The sequence below is a fragment of the Uloborus diversus genome, chromosome 2, assembly GCF_026930045.1.
Source record: "Uloborus diversus isolate 005 chromosome 2, Udiv.v.3.1, whole genome shotgun sequence".
Lineage (NCBI taxonomy): Eukaryota > Metazoa > Arthropoda > Arachnida > Araneae > Uloboridae > Uloborus > Uloborus diversus.
The window spans coordinates 18,454,282-18,468,279 of NC_072732.1; the positions used below are offsets into that span (position 1 = coordinate 18,454,282).

A 13,998-nucleotide genomic window follows, 5' to 3' on the forward strand; every position below is an offset into this window, starting at 1 on the left:
ATATATATATATATATATATATATATATATATATATATATTTCTGAACTTCTTATCGATGCTAAAGGTTCATAGCCCCCCAGATTGAATAATATCTGAATATTCTCACTTTTCTCACTTACGTTTAATCCTGGAATGGCATTTGACATTTTTCCGGCTCATGAAATGTTAAAAAAACTACGCGTAAAACTCTGTAAAGCTGTAGACAAGAACCAATTACGGATTGCATATGCAGCAGCACATTTTCCAATTCGGAAGAGAACATTTCAAATGTTTAAATTTGGGGGCTTTTCCACTTCTAAGTAATAAAAAACATCCAAACTTGGAGCCACCTCTGACATTCGTGGACATGGTGGTGACCTAATGATAGGAAGATGATTATATATGTGTACCAATTAGTTGGGTACATTACAGTTGATTAAAAACCTACTAGAGCACAAGTAACTTGTTTGTTTTAGTTTGACTAAAATCATACTACATTTGTTTGTATGATTTTAGTCAAACAAACGTCGCTCAATTTTCAGTTTAAATCAGCTAACATTATAGCTGATTTAAACTGAAAATTGAGCGACATAATCATTACCTAAATTGTAAAAATCAAATTCATGAAAATGCTAGTGATACCCGCACGGCTTTGCCCGTAATAGAAAAATTAAAAGATCTTTTGGTTCGACTGTATATTTACAAATGATGTGTGGTGAATTTTCTCACCAATTGGCTTGTACCCATATTACGGTTCCACGTTATGATAATTTCGTATCTCGCCAATTAGCTTGCGCCCATGTTACGGTTACACGTTATGCTAATTTCGTAATTTTCCCGTCCATCTTATGATAGTTTTGTTCTTAAAATTGGAATAGAAAAAGAACGACATCGAATTTTCGAAAAATCGCTTCGAGGTGCAGACCCCCATGCTACAAACTAACTTTGTGCCAAATTTCATGAAAATCGGCCGAACGGTCTAGGCGCTACACAGAGATCGTTACAGACAGAGATCTTGACAGACAGAGAGACTTTCAGCTTTATTATCAGTAAAGATAAATAAACGCAAGATCAAAATGAGAATGATTGTGAAATAATGTAGATTTTGTTTTCTAAAAGAAGCAAAAGTATGATAAAATTCTTTTTGAAAGTGTTTTTCTCTTTTTTTTTATTGAATAAAAAAAGTATGCATGCTTTTTGGAGCACAAAATGAATTATAATATTACGATACTTACTCCGGCGTATGCACGAAAAAATAGATAAATAAAATAAATGAATAACTAATAATACTAATCGCTTTTTTCCAAATGCAAATTCACAATGTCACGGTTTTTCCACCCCTGAAGCAATTCAAATGTTTTATTAATGTTTAGAAAGTAGATTATGAAGAAAACGAGTTTTTTCTAAAAGTTTCTTCAACAGATCAAAAGGGGAAAAAATGTGACGAACGTAGGGAGAGGAACATTCGCAATAATATCATTTCGTTCAAAACGTTTGTATACAATAATTTTCAAGTTGAAACTCATGCTAGGGTTTTTCCAGAGGAAGTTTTTTCAAATTAGGATAGCCTGCTTGCAAATGTACACTTAAGAACTATTTCATATTCAACAGTTCCTAATATCGTCAAAAACTAGCATTTGGTACATGATTTACCATTTTTTATATTCATGAATGTGAAATTGTGAAGGAAAACTCTGGGAGACCTATTCAGGTCTGTTTCAATATTTTTCGAGATTTATATGAAAAGCATAAAAACAGCAACCTAATTAATTAAGCTGTCCAGCAAGTGGACAATTTCAAATTTCTCAAGTCGTTCACATTTTGGAAATGGTTAGAAAGAAGTTACTGTAGTTAATTCGTCTAAGAAAAAAACTTTTGAAACTTTATTTAAAAAAAAAAGATATGAAATGTTCATTCCCTGAGCCGTACTCATTCACTGGTGAGATTACACGAACCAGTTTTATTGAAATACTAGTGATACCCGCACGGCTTTGCCCGTAATAGAAAAATCAAAAGGTCTTTTGGTTCGCCTGTACATTTACAAATATATGGTGAATTTTCTCGCCAGTTGGCTTGTACCCATCTTACGGTTCCACGTTATGATAATTTCGTATCTCGCCAATTGGCTTGTGCCCATGTTATGGTTCCACGTTATGATAATTTCGTAATTTACTCTTCTATCTTATGATATTTTTTCTTAAAATTTGAATAGAAAAAGAACCACATCGAATTTTTGCAAAATCGCTTCGATGTGCACACCCCCATGCTACAAACTAACTTCGTGCCAAATTTCATGAAAATTGGCCGAACGGTTTAGGCGCTATGCGCGTCGCAGACATCCTACAGACATCCAGACATCCTCCGGACAGAGAGACTTTCAGCTTGATTATTAGTAAAGAAAAGTTGATCCGATGCAAAGAAAGAGCGATAAATTTTATGAAGATGCAATTATTTAAAACAGTTTAAAGGTTCTTTGCCGAAAAAGGAACTTTGTAGGTCATGCAATCAGTATCTTGAGACAAATTGTACTTTTCAATGAGCTAACACTATCTTGAATTAAAAAAAAAAACTGATATGGCATTTGGTGATGATGTTTCGACTAGACTATGACAATATCTAATGTCGAATAGATTGTCATCAAAGTAACACAATTTGCACGAGATATGCCACTCCGGACTATAAGAGACACCAAAGTCAATAAAACTTGTTGTTCCAAAAATTCAATCAACCCACATTCTAGACAAGATCATTACCCTGAAATCAATTTATCGTTCAAAACGTTACTACGCCATTACTCGCTTTAGACTAGAAACAGTGAGGTTCACATTCGACACAGCATTGAGATCCGTGGACCGCGAAATGGCGCAGCTTCTGTCCCCACGTCGAGTCATCTATGAAAGAATGCGACGCTTTTATAGCGAAGAAACTATAAAATTTTACACTCTCATTAATGAACCAACGTTTCGCATCATTTCCACCGTAAGCGATTCTAAATAACCGTTATAAAAGAAGCAAAAACAATCAGCCTTAAGAACCCCTTCTCGAATTGGAATACCGACTCGGGTTTAAATGATTCTAATATCATTTAGCCAGCTCGGTTGGCATCAATAAAATCTCTGTTCCTGGCTGCATCTATTCCGTATCCCACAGTTTTATTTTTAATATCCTTCTATTTTTTCAATGCCCAGAGGAATCACGATTTGCAGAGGGTCTAAGTTTAGCTGCTCAGTTAATTTCATTCACTTAAACTGATGTGCATTTGAAACTCTTTTATAAAAACAGTCACATAATAAAGAGGCTATATTTAACCTACCAGTGCTTAAGGGTTTTGATGTTAATAAAAATACTATTGTACTCATCAGTTATGAAGACAAAATCTTAATGTTAAAAATTTTGTTGAGCAATCACGATTGCTTATTGCTTTCCTTTTACTGTTTTTGGCGTCCTATCATTTTATTTTCCCACCGCCACCCTCCGCACCATCACCGTCGACCGGCTCCTCACGATGCTGCTCCTATAGCGAAAGCCGTCTTCAGGTTGCATCCATGTCCTACACACATACACACATACACAGACATACACCTACACACACATACACATACACACACACACAACTACCCACACATTCATACCTGCACATAGACACAAACACATATGCCTACACACACATACACATACCCCTACACACAAACACACATACCCCCACACTCAAACACACAGGCCTACATACACACACTCGTGATTGCGAAAAACATAATTTGAATTCAAGATGTCAAAATTCAAAAAAAATTTCTTTTTTTTTATTCTATTGCCTTAATTATCACCACAGTTTAGTACAAGAAAATGTGTTTGGTTTTGAACTTGAATCCCTAAAATGCTTTCTTTCTGGTGTTTTTTGAGAATTTTACTTGCTCCATACTATTGAACAGGGCATTTTTTTCTTGTCAAATAATGCAATTGCTACTGTTAACTTTCCATCAGACTACCTGAAATGTGAATGTCAGAATTTATAGTCCTATTAGTTCAGGGTTGGTATAAACATAATGGGTTTAAGTCAGTTTTAGTCCGTAGAAATGCAATTGAATTTACGTGTTCTGTATCTCCCATATATATACTGTTGCTGTATGGTAAATTGCTTACAGTTTTTCGGGGTCAATAATTTTTGGAATAGTGGCATAGCCTAAAATTCGACTCTGTTCACACACAGCTGGCAAAGCAATTTTCAATCAGTAAATAGGAATACGTTTTAGGGCTTGGTTATTGATAGAAAAAAAGTTATTAATTTGATATCGTCATATAAAAAGAATGAATGATAAAGGAAAACTACCACAAACAACATTTAATTGTGAAAAGAATCAAAAAGGTAAATGAGAAGGAACAGGAAAGAACTAGATGGATGATATAAAAAGGTAGACGTCTACAGGAGGAATAGACCCTTTTCAGAAGGAAGTGGAACAGACTCTTGAAGATTTGCCGGAGGACTACATAGACGACATGAATCGAGTTTATACATTTTTTGTTTTAATTTAATACAATTTTAAAACTCCTCGTGTACCACACAGTATGCCACGAGGCTTACAAGAGTAAGTATAAAAAACATAAAAAGTTGGAACCTTAAAAGTTTAGACTGTTAACAAAATCAGGCAAGATGACAAAAGTCTCGGATCTTTTAACAAGATCCGAGAAAACAGGCGGCCAGCATAAGGAAAAATTTGCCAAACGTTTTCTGAAGACAGTCCTAGGGCCATCTTGTAAACTGCAGTGCAGAAGAACATGTTCAGCGCTCTGCTCGCCAACTCCACAGTCACAAAGCAAATTTGGCGAAATGCCAAATCTAAACAAGTAACTTTTAAAATTTCCATGGCCAGTGAGAAATTGAGACAGTTTAAAATTTGTAGAAAAATATCTGCACTGCTGACGATAAGAAACAGTAGGGAAGAACCTCCTTGTCCACCGTGCATTTGAGGAGGCAAAATACTCAGTTTATACATTTGATACTCGATTTTACGAACCTCCAATTTACGAAAACTTGAAATTTACAAAGTTATCGCTAGTCCGGAAAATCTTCCATTGAAACAATGTAACTTTTCATTCCTTTTCAGAAACTAAAAAAAGTGCAAAAAACTTTTTTTTTACGAACTCGACATAAAGAAAGAATTAGCTCTTTATTAAGAATTCCAGGATTAACTAAAGAACATTTAAATTATAAAATTACTGAATTCTTTTAAAGAGTGTACATAGTGAAAAAGCAAAATCCTCCCATATTTAAACCTGGAGATTATGATCATTTTTTGAAGTGTGTCAAGGAATCTGTTTAAACTCCAATTTGAAAATTTGGATGCCATTGGACTGTTTCTAATGAACTTCTATAGGAAATACTCGATGCTTAAAGTTTGCAAAAGTTTTTTTTTTTTTTTTTTTTTTGTACTAGCCGGGGATATTTCCAACAAAAGGAAAAATAAACAGACCTAAGATATAGATAACTTAAGACTGTTTACTACATATTTACATACTTTCATAAAAAATACGCGTTACTGAAAGTTTGAAAAAATTAAACCATTTTTTTTTTCACTAGACACGGATAAAATATTCTATTTTAAGTTCCATGAAAGGGTAAGTGATTTATATTTTATTTTTTTATCATGCTCGTTGTATCTTTATATTACTTGCTCGCCTTAAATTATAAGATCAAAATCGTTATCCTAAAACTGATCAGCACCATTTCCAACTGGCTTCAAGATTTACACCTCTTAAAAAGGAACAAATCTCTGATTTTGTTGTAAACATACTATGTGTTCCAGATCTGTTTGTTTTATCAAACCCAACTGTAATAGCATTTGATAAATATCTCTTGCTTCCTCCAAACTTTTCCGTTGTGAAATCAAAGGATCTCGACACTTGCTGTTAATGCGATTATGCAGTGCCTATCGCACACGAGCCGTTTATTCTTCCACACAAGCTAACGATGGGTTTAGTCACGGTTACAGAGCGCAATCGCAGACATTTTCTTAGTGTCAGACGGCGTGTGCTTGTTTGACCTACAATTTGCAACGCTTTAGAGCTGAGGAAATGGCTCTTAAAAAATCCATATGATGAAAACTTAGAATACATTTTCGAGTCGCAGGCAGAAATTCATCGGAATTCGGTTTATCAAAGGTTGCTAAAGCCTGGGATTTCCCCCAATACCTTTGGTCTTTAAAAGAGATTTTAGGTTCTTGGGGATTTTTTTTTTAAAGTTCTTGAGTTTTGGGTTTTATTGCTGGAAAAGATATTCTTCAGCAGAACTTCTTTGAAATTCGTATATCCAGGATCCTAAAGCTTGGTTTTCCCTCAACATCTTTAGTCTTCAATAGAGATTTTAGGTTCTTGGGAATTTTTTTTTAAAGTTCTTGAGTTTTTGGTTTTATTGCCGAAGAAGATACATTCTTCAGCTTCTTCGGAATTCGTTTATCCAGGGTTGCTAATGCTTGATTCCCCCCCCCCCAAGATCTTTGGTTCTCAATAGATATTTGAGTTTTTTTGGGGGGGGGAGATTTTTTAAAAAAAAGTTCATAGATTTTGAGTTTTATTACTGAAAAAGATACATTCTTCAGCAGAACTTCTTTGAAATTGGGTAAGATATAAGGTTTCTAAAGCTTGGTTTTCCTCCTAACACCTCTGGTGTTCTACATAGATTTGAGGTTTATAGGGATTTTTAAAACGTTCATGGGTTTTGGGTTTTATTGATGAAAAATGTACATTTACTAAACATTTTGGCGGTTGAACACAATACTTCACTAAAATATAATTTTTTGACAAAGCAGTCTGGAATGGAGATTTGTTTCATGTATGCACGTTCTGTGACTATCTAGGGTGCGCATTAAAAAAAACCTCTAGGGTTCTGAAACAATTATATCTAGTTAGCGGTATGAGTTAGGTCAGGTCAATAAATTTTGAAGAAAGGAGCAGCTCAGTAAGTTTTATGCATAATATATTTTCTATTGAGAAGCGGTTAGCAAAAGAGAAAGATGTTTTTATAACAAATGTTTAAAACCTCCCTCACGAGCAGGGCCGATCCTAGGGTGTCGGCCGCCCGTGTGCAAAGACCTAATGTGCCGCCCCTCAAAAGTAATTTGCATATTTTGACTAATCTTTAACGTCTATATAAATCTTTCTTTAAATTTCTATGCCAAGTTCGAATTTTAAAAAAGGGGGAGGGGGTAACAGAAGAATGATTTTATAAAAAGGAAGAAATTTTTTATAGTAAGAAACTCCTTAGGTACAATTTATATCTTTGAAGAAAGTAATAAATACCAAAATTTACTAGTCGTAAAAACGCATTTTATAGTAAGATAAATAAATACCTTTGTGCTGCTGCTGTTGTAAAGAAACGAAAAGTAACAACATATAAAAAGCACAAATTCGGCAGAGTACGATCTGCGAATTTGTGCTTTTTTTACGTTGTTACTTTTCGTATTTTATACTTTTTCTTCGGTGACATCAGAGAAGGGACGGAGGAAGGGGAAGCGTGGAGGAGGTGTCAGGGGTTCAGGGGAGGAGGGTTGCTCCAAGAAAATTATCGAAATTGGCGTATGAAAAATATTTTTAGTTAATCTTTAGTTGTGTTTGGTTGCAAGGACAAAAGAATCAAGTATATTGAAGGTACCTGGGAGGGGACTGGGCGACGTTAAATATGCTCGTGGTCTCAATGTCCTCCAAGTGAAACGATACCTCTGGGGGTGCTAGTACCAGGTAGCTATTAGCTCTTGGACTAGTTCTAAATTCTCATTAACTGTTCGATCCGGTGATGGTGCTGCCATCTATCGGTATATAAAATAATGGAGGCAAGGCACTTTGTATGCAGTCCTCGACATAAATACAGTTGTAGTCAGTTGTGACTCTTGAATAGAAATAGAAAGTACCTGGAGAAATTTTCGAAACAAAATTTCGGAAAAATATCGCAATTTTAGGAACTTTTTAGAGATTTAAAGTGAAAGTAATGTTTCAGTTCTTTCCTAAAATTCTTTCAAAATTGAAATCGATTTGAAGCAGGGCCGTGGTAGCCCGATCGGTAGAGTGTCGGATTCGGGGCCGGTGGGTCCTGAGTTCGAACCTCGATGGTCGAAGACCCATCGTCGTCATTAAAGGGGACTGGGCGACGTTAAATATGCTCGTGGTCTCAATGTCCTCCAAGTGAAACGATACCTCTGGGGGTGCTAGCACCAGGTAGCTATTAGCTCCTGGACTAGTTCTAAATTCTCATTAACTGTTCGATCCGGTGATGGTGCTGCCATCTATCGGTATATAAAATAATGGAGGCAAGGCACTTAGTATGCAGTCCTCGACATAATTACAGTTGTAGTCAGTTGTGACTCTGAATAGGATTTGAAGCTATTTTTTAAGACCGTAGCTTAGGAAGGATCGGCGTTATCGTCTAACGCAATAAAATTTATCGTCTATTTTATTGCGTTATAATTCATTTTAGTTCATATTTCAGTAAATATTCTGAGAGTTAACTTCAAATTTTTAATTTATCGTTTGCTATTCAGATTCAGATAATGTTTATTATTCGGGGTAATTCAAATAAACCATAGGAGGCGCTGCAATCCGGCTAATGGCTGCTGAAAGAGGTAAAATAAACTTATCCAGTAACTTACAACCTGATGCAATAGGGTCTGGCGGGAGAAAATGGTCAATGGGGTAAAGTGATCATAAATCAAATAAAGATATATATTTTCGAAATAAATGAAAGAATGAGAGTAAATTTTTTAGTTTACACTTTAACAATTTAAAACTATATTCTGAACTCAAAATTTTAAAATCGGCAGTATTTTATTTCGTGAAAAAATACGTTTTCTCTGCACATGAAACATTTTAAAATATGAACACCTTTTAACTTCTTTGTAAAATTTGTTTATTAACACCCTTAGTAGATTGGTTGTGCAGGTACCTTCCCGGATGTCTAAGAAACGCATCTGCATAAACAGCTAAGCTGGATTCCTTTTCTGTAATATTTCAGAACAACTTAGTAAGATGGGGTACAGTGGTCATTTAAGATTAACATATATCCTTCGTTTAAAACCATTTAATCTTCACTTATTAGGCAGATAACAGTTAAATATCACGTTTACTAACCATTTACTGTTAACCATTACAGGTAAACTGAATTAAATACAACTGAGTTTCAATTTGATATAGAATATTGATTGAATTAAAGCAAGATGAAATCCTATAATATTTGAAAAATAAAAAAAAACATTGAATTTTTTTTGCAACCATAGTTTTTAATTTATTCTAGTTGATTAATTTATGCCATCCCCCATCCTACCTACAAAAAATCATCTGTTAAATATCAGTAGAAACTAGAAACTTAGAACTGGAAGCATTTCGCATACATTAAATAAATAGATAAAGCTTGATCATTTTTTCCCTTTTGTTTTTTAATTAAGTAATATTTTTTAGAACTCTATTTGAGTGTAATATTTTCTTGTTATGTCATTTAGGTAGTTTAGACATTATTCAGACGCTATCTATAATATGTTCCTTAAGAAATAAAAAATTGCAAATTATCATACCTTTCCTGATGATATTGATGAAATACAAGAGTGAAATATGATTAAAATTCTTAGTGAACCAACTTTTGACTATAGTTGACTACCAAAAATTTATTTAAATAAAGTTACTTTCCTTATAGGAGCTAGGTGTGTTGAGCGTTAAAAAAATTACGGTTACTTATGATGGTTTTAGATCAATTTTTTTTCAACTATGACCACTTTACCCCACCCCACATGAAAAAGTAAATGCCATTAAACTATTTAAATAACTTTTTTCTTACAAAAATTCAATGCAGCGTGTTCTTTATTAATGTAGTGTAAAATAACGACAGAAGAATTTGAAGTTTTAAAAGAAATGCCTGTATTTATTATTCACCTAAGTTGAAAAACCTGTATTTTATGACTAATTTCCCCCATCAGAACCAATAATACCAACAGCCCGGTTGTCGTACCCAGAGACGGCAGTTTCGTCCATGTTATGGACGCATCAGTCTGGAATAGTGAGTAGCCCAGCTGGAGACAGATGTCATCTCATTGAAGCTGAGAGCACCAACAAAATGCTAGCTGAAGTAAATTTAGCGCACCAACGAGAATCCATAGACATGATGTGGTTCCACCCGTAAATTGAAGACAAAGCTTGGGTATTAAGCAGTAAGTTTAAGTCCTTAGGCCAGAACTAAAGCAGAACTTCATGCAATAAACCGACAACAAGGTTATCACATCCAGAGACTGCAGTTTCGTCCAGCAGTCTCTGGATGTGATAACCGTACTGATGACGTTCTTCCTCAGCCCGGGTTTAAGGGCAGCAACTTACTGCTTAACTTGTAATCTGCTTTCAATCTTAGTGAAGGACATTAATTATACTACCCTCATTTATACAATAGCGAATTCACTGATCGAGTAATGCTCCTGACGTCACCAACAATAAAACTCACTGCATAGCATGAGAATTTGATAATATTTTTGATTAATTTTGACAAGGCTGAACTGGATCAGTTAACTTTACTGTTTCACTGAAAAAATTAATTTTAGGAGCGTGAAGAAACAAAAAAGTGGCCAGCAATGAACGCTATCTCCTGGAGTTTAGGGTTAATCCAAGGGAGTTAGGGTTAAAATTTCAACCACCAAAATGTCATCAAACAGGCAATGGCTTCGTCCAAATGTAGAAACTAATTTCAACCGTTACACCTAGATGGCGATTTTCCAGTTCTTGAATAATAAGCATTTGATTTCATTTCATATTTTCTCCTTGAAAATAATTACATTACTATCAGAAAATGTCTGAAGCACTTTAAGCAAAATATTTTAAGAATGACGTCCATAAATTTGAATATTGATAATTAAGATTCTCTGAATGAGTTGAATAAAAATGATTATTTCTTATAAATTTTTGATATGTGTTTGTTACTGCTCAACTTCAACGGGATAACTCTTCTGACAAAGACAATAAAGCAAGCACCAACCCGCCTTACTCACACTAATATCAGTGCCGAAAATAATGTCCCACGAAAGACAGCCAATTTGGCGAACAAATAATACCCTCGAATGCAGATTTCTCAGACGATTCATAAGCCGTGGGCGTTTTGAAAGCAGAGCGAAATGTCCTGTCATATGCTATTCCAATAATCCGGTCTGACACAATGTTTGACAACTAGAAAGTACTCGTAATAACCAATTTTGAGAAATGCGTGGAAGACTTGATTGATCATCTGATTGATTTATGCAGACTGATTATCCTTTCAAATAATATGCCCGCTTTGAGCAATTTATCTTCAGAATGGCACTTAAGCAATTTTAAATGGAGCACTCTTGAGAAGTATGTAAATAGAAGCAAAGGAATGCCATTTGAAAAGGGGAAGTGAAACTAAATTTAGGATTTGGAGAATAGAATTTAACTTTAGTATTTGGGAGAAAAAAATAAAACTTATTTTATTATTTACATTCTATTTTCGTCATTGTTTCGACGACCTGGAATTGATTTGTTGCATCATTTTGATGGATCGTAGAATATCGACATATTTTATATGCAAAATAATGGGGTCGTTTCCTTGAGTGAAAAGTACTACTTTTAGTCATTGAAATGGATAGAATAAGCAAAAAAAAAAATTACATGGACTCGGAAAATATTTTTATTTCCCCAACAGTTTTTTTTTAAAATTAATTTTTTAAAATGTCCGATTCTTCAAACAAGGCGTGGTCTTTATGACGTCAAAAATGACGCAATTTGGCGCATCTTTCTACTACGTTTCCACGTTATGATAATCAAGCAGCGAATTAAAATTGCGCTCTACGCTTACTGTCAACCATATCGTTGCCAATACACGTGAATAAAGATGCGAATTAAATATTTTGTTCTGTGAATGGCAACATTGAATGGCATTTCATCATTTGTGATGTCACACGACAGAAGTGTAAACAATAAAAGCGCACCGATTTAAGTAATTTTTTTAAACTATTAAACTTAAATAAATTATTTAAAAAATGGTCAGATCCTATGTTTTTAAGCATGCTCTTTCAGAAAAAAATACTTTTAAAATTTTGGAAACGACCCCATTGTAATTCGCTGCTTGATTATCATAACGTGGAAAGATGATTTGTGACGTCATAAAGACTACGCCTTGTTTAAAAAATCGGACATTTAAAAAAAAATTCAAAAAAAAAAAAAAAACTGTTGGGAAAATGAAAGTATTTTCTGGGTCTATGTTATGTTTTTTGCTCATTCCATCCATTTCAATGACTAAAAGTAGTACTTTTGACTGAAGGAAACCACCCCATTGTAAGAACTTAAGTCCTTACGGACATATTTAGGAATAAGGTTACTCGATAGAGGTACTTGAGAAAAATAGGACTGTTTAGTTTTCCTTGATAACGCACATTTCGAACACCCAAACTGACACTTCAACAGCTTGCATGCAAAAGTTCGAGCGCATCTTCGGGTGTGTTTCGAGGGTTAGAGCCCCCACTTTCGCAGGCATACACGGAATCAGGAGGCGTCCCAGGTAGGCGTCACGTGAATCATGCAATAAGGTCGACCGTGGGTAGCGGGACAAGGATGTTGCCATCTCTCGAGATGAAAAAAGCAAAGAAAAAAGTGTTTTCTCCAGCTTATTTTCACGACTACCGACACTTTCACGGAGGATGGGAAGGAAGTGAAATGAAAATGACGAGAGACGTGAGGTCGATCCCAGTCGATAGTCAGTGGGGTGAAGAAACAGTTGGCGGCACGTGACTCTCAAAGTGGACACATGATGGGGGCTTTATTTGGTGATCACGAGATGTCAGGAACAAGAAAGGTCTCTTAAAAATACGATGTTTTAATCAAAGGTCAAGTAGCGACCTGTGATTAAACTATATGTTTCTGCTATTTGTAAATTTATCGTCTGCGGTGCCTAATATTGATTTTCTATTAACTACTTATCGTCTTCAAAACTTTCTATTTCTTTGCCATTATCGAATTAACTTATTGTCTCCCTATTTTATTTATTTATTTATTATTTTTTTACGTATTTGTTTATTATTTATTTATTTATTATTTTTTATGTTTTCGTTTATTATTTACCTTTTTTTGGCTCAAAATGGACACATGATGAGGCTTATCGATTATAGAATGACTGGACTGGCCTTCAAAAAACATGATAGTTATTTAAACAGCGATCTGTGATTAAGCCGTATGATTACTGTTCCGAATAAACGAATCGTCTGATGTGCGTTACATTTATTTTCTATTAATTTATTATTTTCTGCAAAAAGTCATTTTTTTCATTACTTATTTTAATACCTGCACTATTAATTTGTTTCTGGGACGGCAATACTGTAGAATATTCTCATGAAATGCAGTCAATATTTATCGGCCATCGTTATCAGTATTCTGTATATGTTGTTAGATTTATTTGCCATAATTTAATTCAATTACATTAGGTGTTATTTGTTTGTGCTATGGAATGGCAAGACTAAAAAAAGTATATCGAGGGATTAGAATGCTCTTACCAAATATAGTAGTTACTTCTTGCGTATTGCAGCTGGTGAGTGCCTTTTTTTTTTAAATTAAACTACTTTTTTTATATAAAATTGGAAGAATTTGACTTTCTTCATCAAAGAAAAGAATTTTTTTATTTTTTCAAAATTCCAAAGAATTGTAATAGAAGAAACGCTGTATAAAAAAAAATCTTTGAGTATCTGTAGTCATCATGGAAACATCCATATAATAATTATTGAAGTCAATATTCCATTCTTTTATTACTCTCCATTTTCATGAAGCAACTAGCTGTACCCGACGCGCGTTGCTACGCCAACAAAAAAATACATCATTATACTGATTTTCATGACAATCGGTTGAACGGGACAGAAGTTGCTACTCTGCAGTGCCACCTGGTGGCGAGTGGCTTCAATGAGCATATTATGCACCTTCTCCGTGGAAAAATACATATATATAGCAATTTTCATAATAATCGGTCCAGGTAACAAGTGAAGCCGGGACTAGACTC

General features: G+C 34.5%; 1 protein-coding gene across 1 annotated transcript in view; it reads right to left on the reverse strand.

The window, feature by feature from the left end:
• The window catches only part of LOC129216889 (uncharacterized), a 214,810-nt gene that overhangs the window by 149,304 nt on the left and 51,508 nt on the right, over nt 1–13,998 (reverse strand).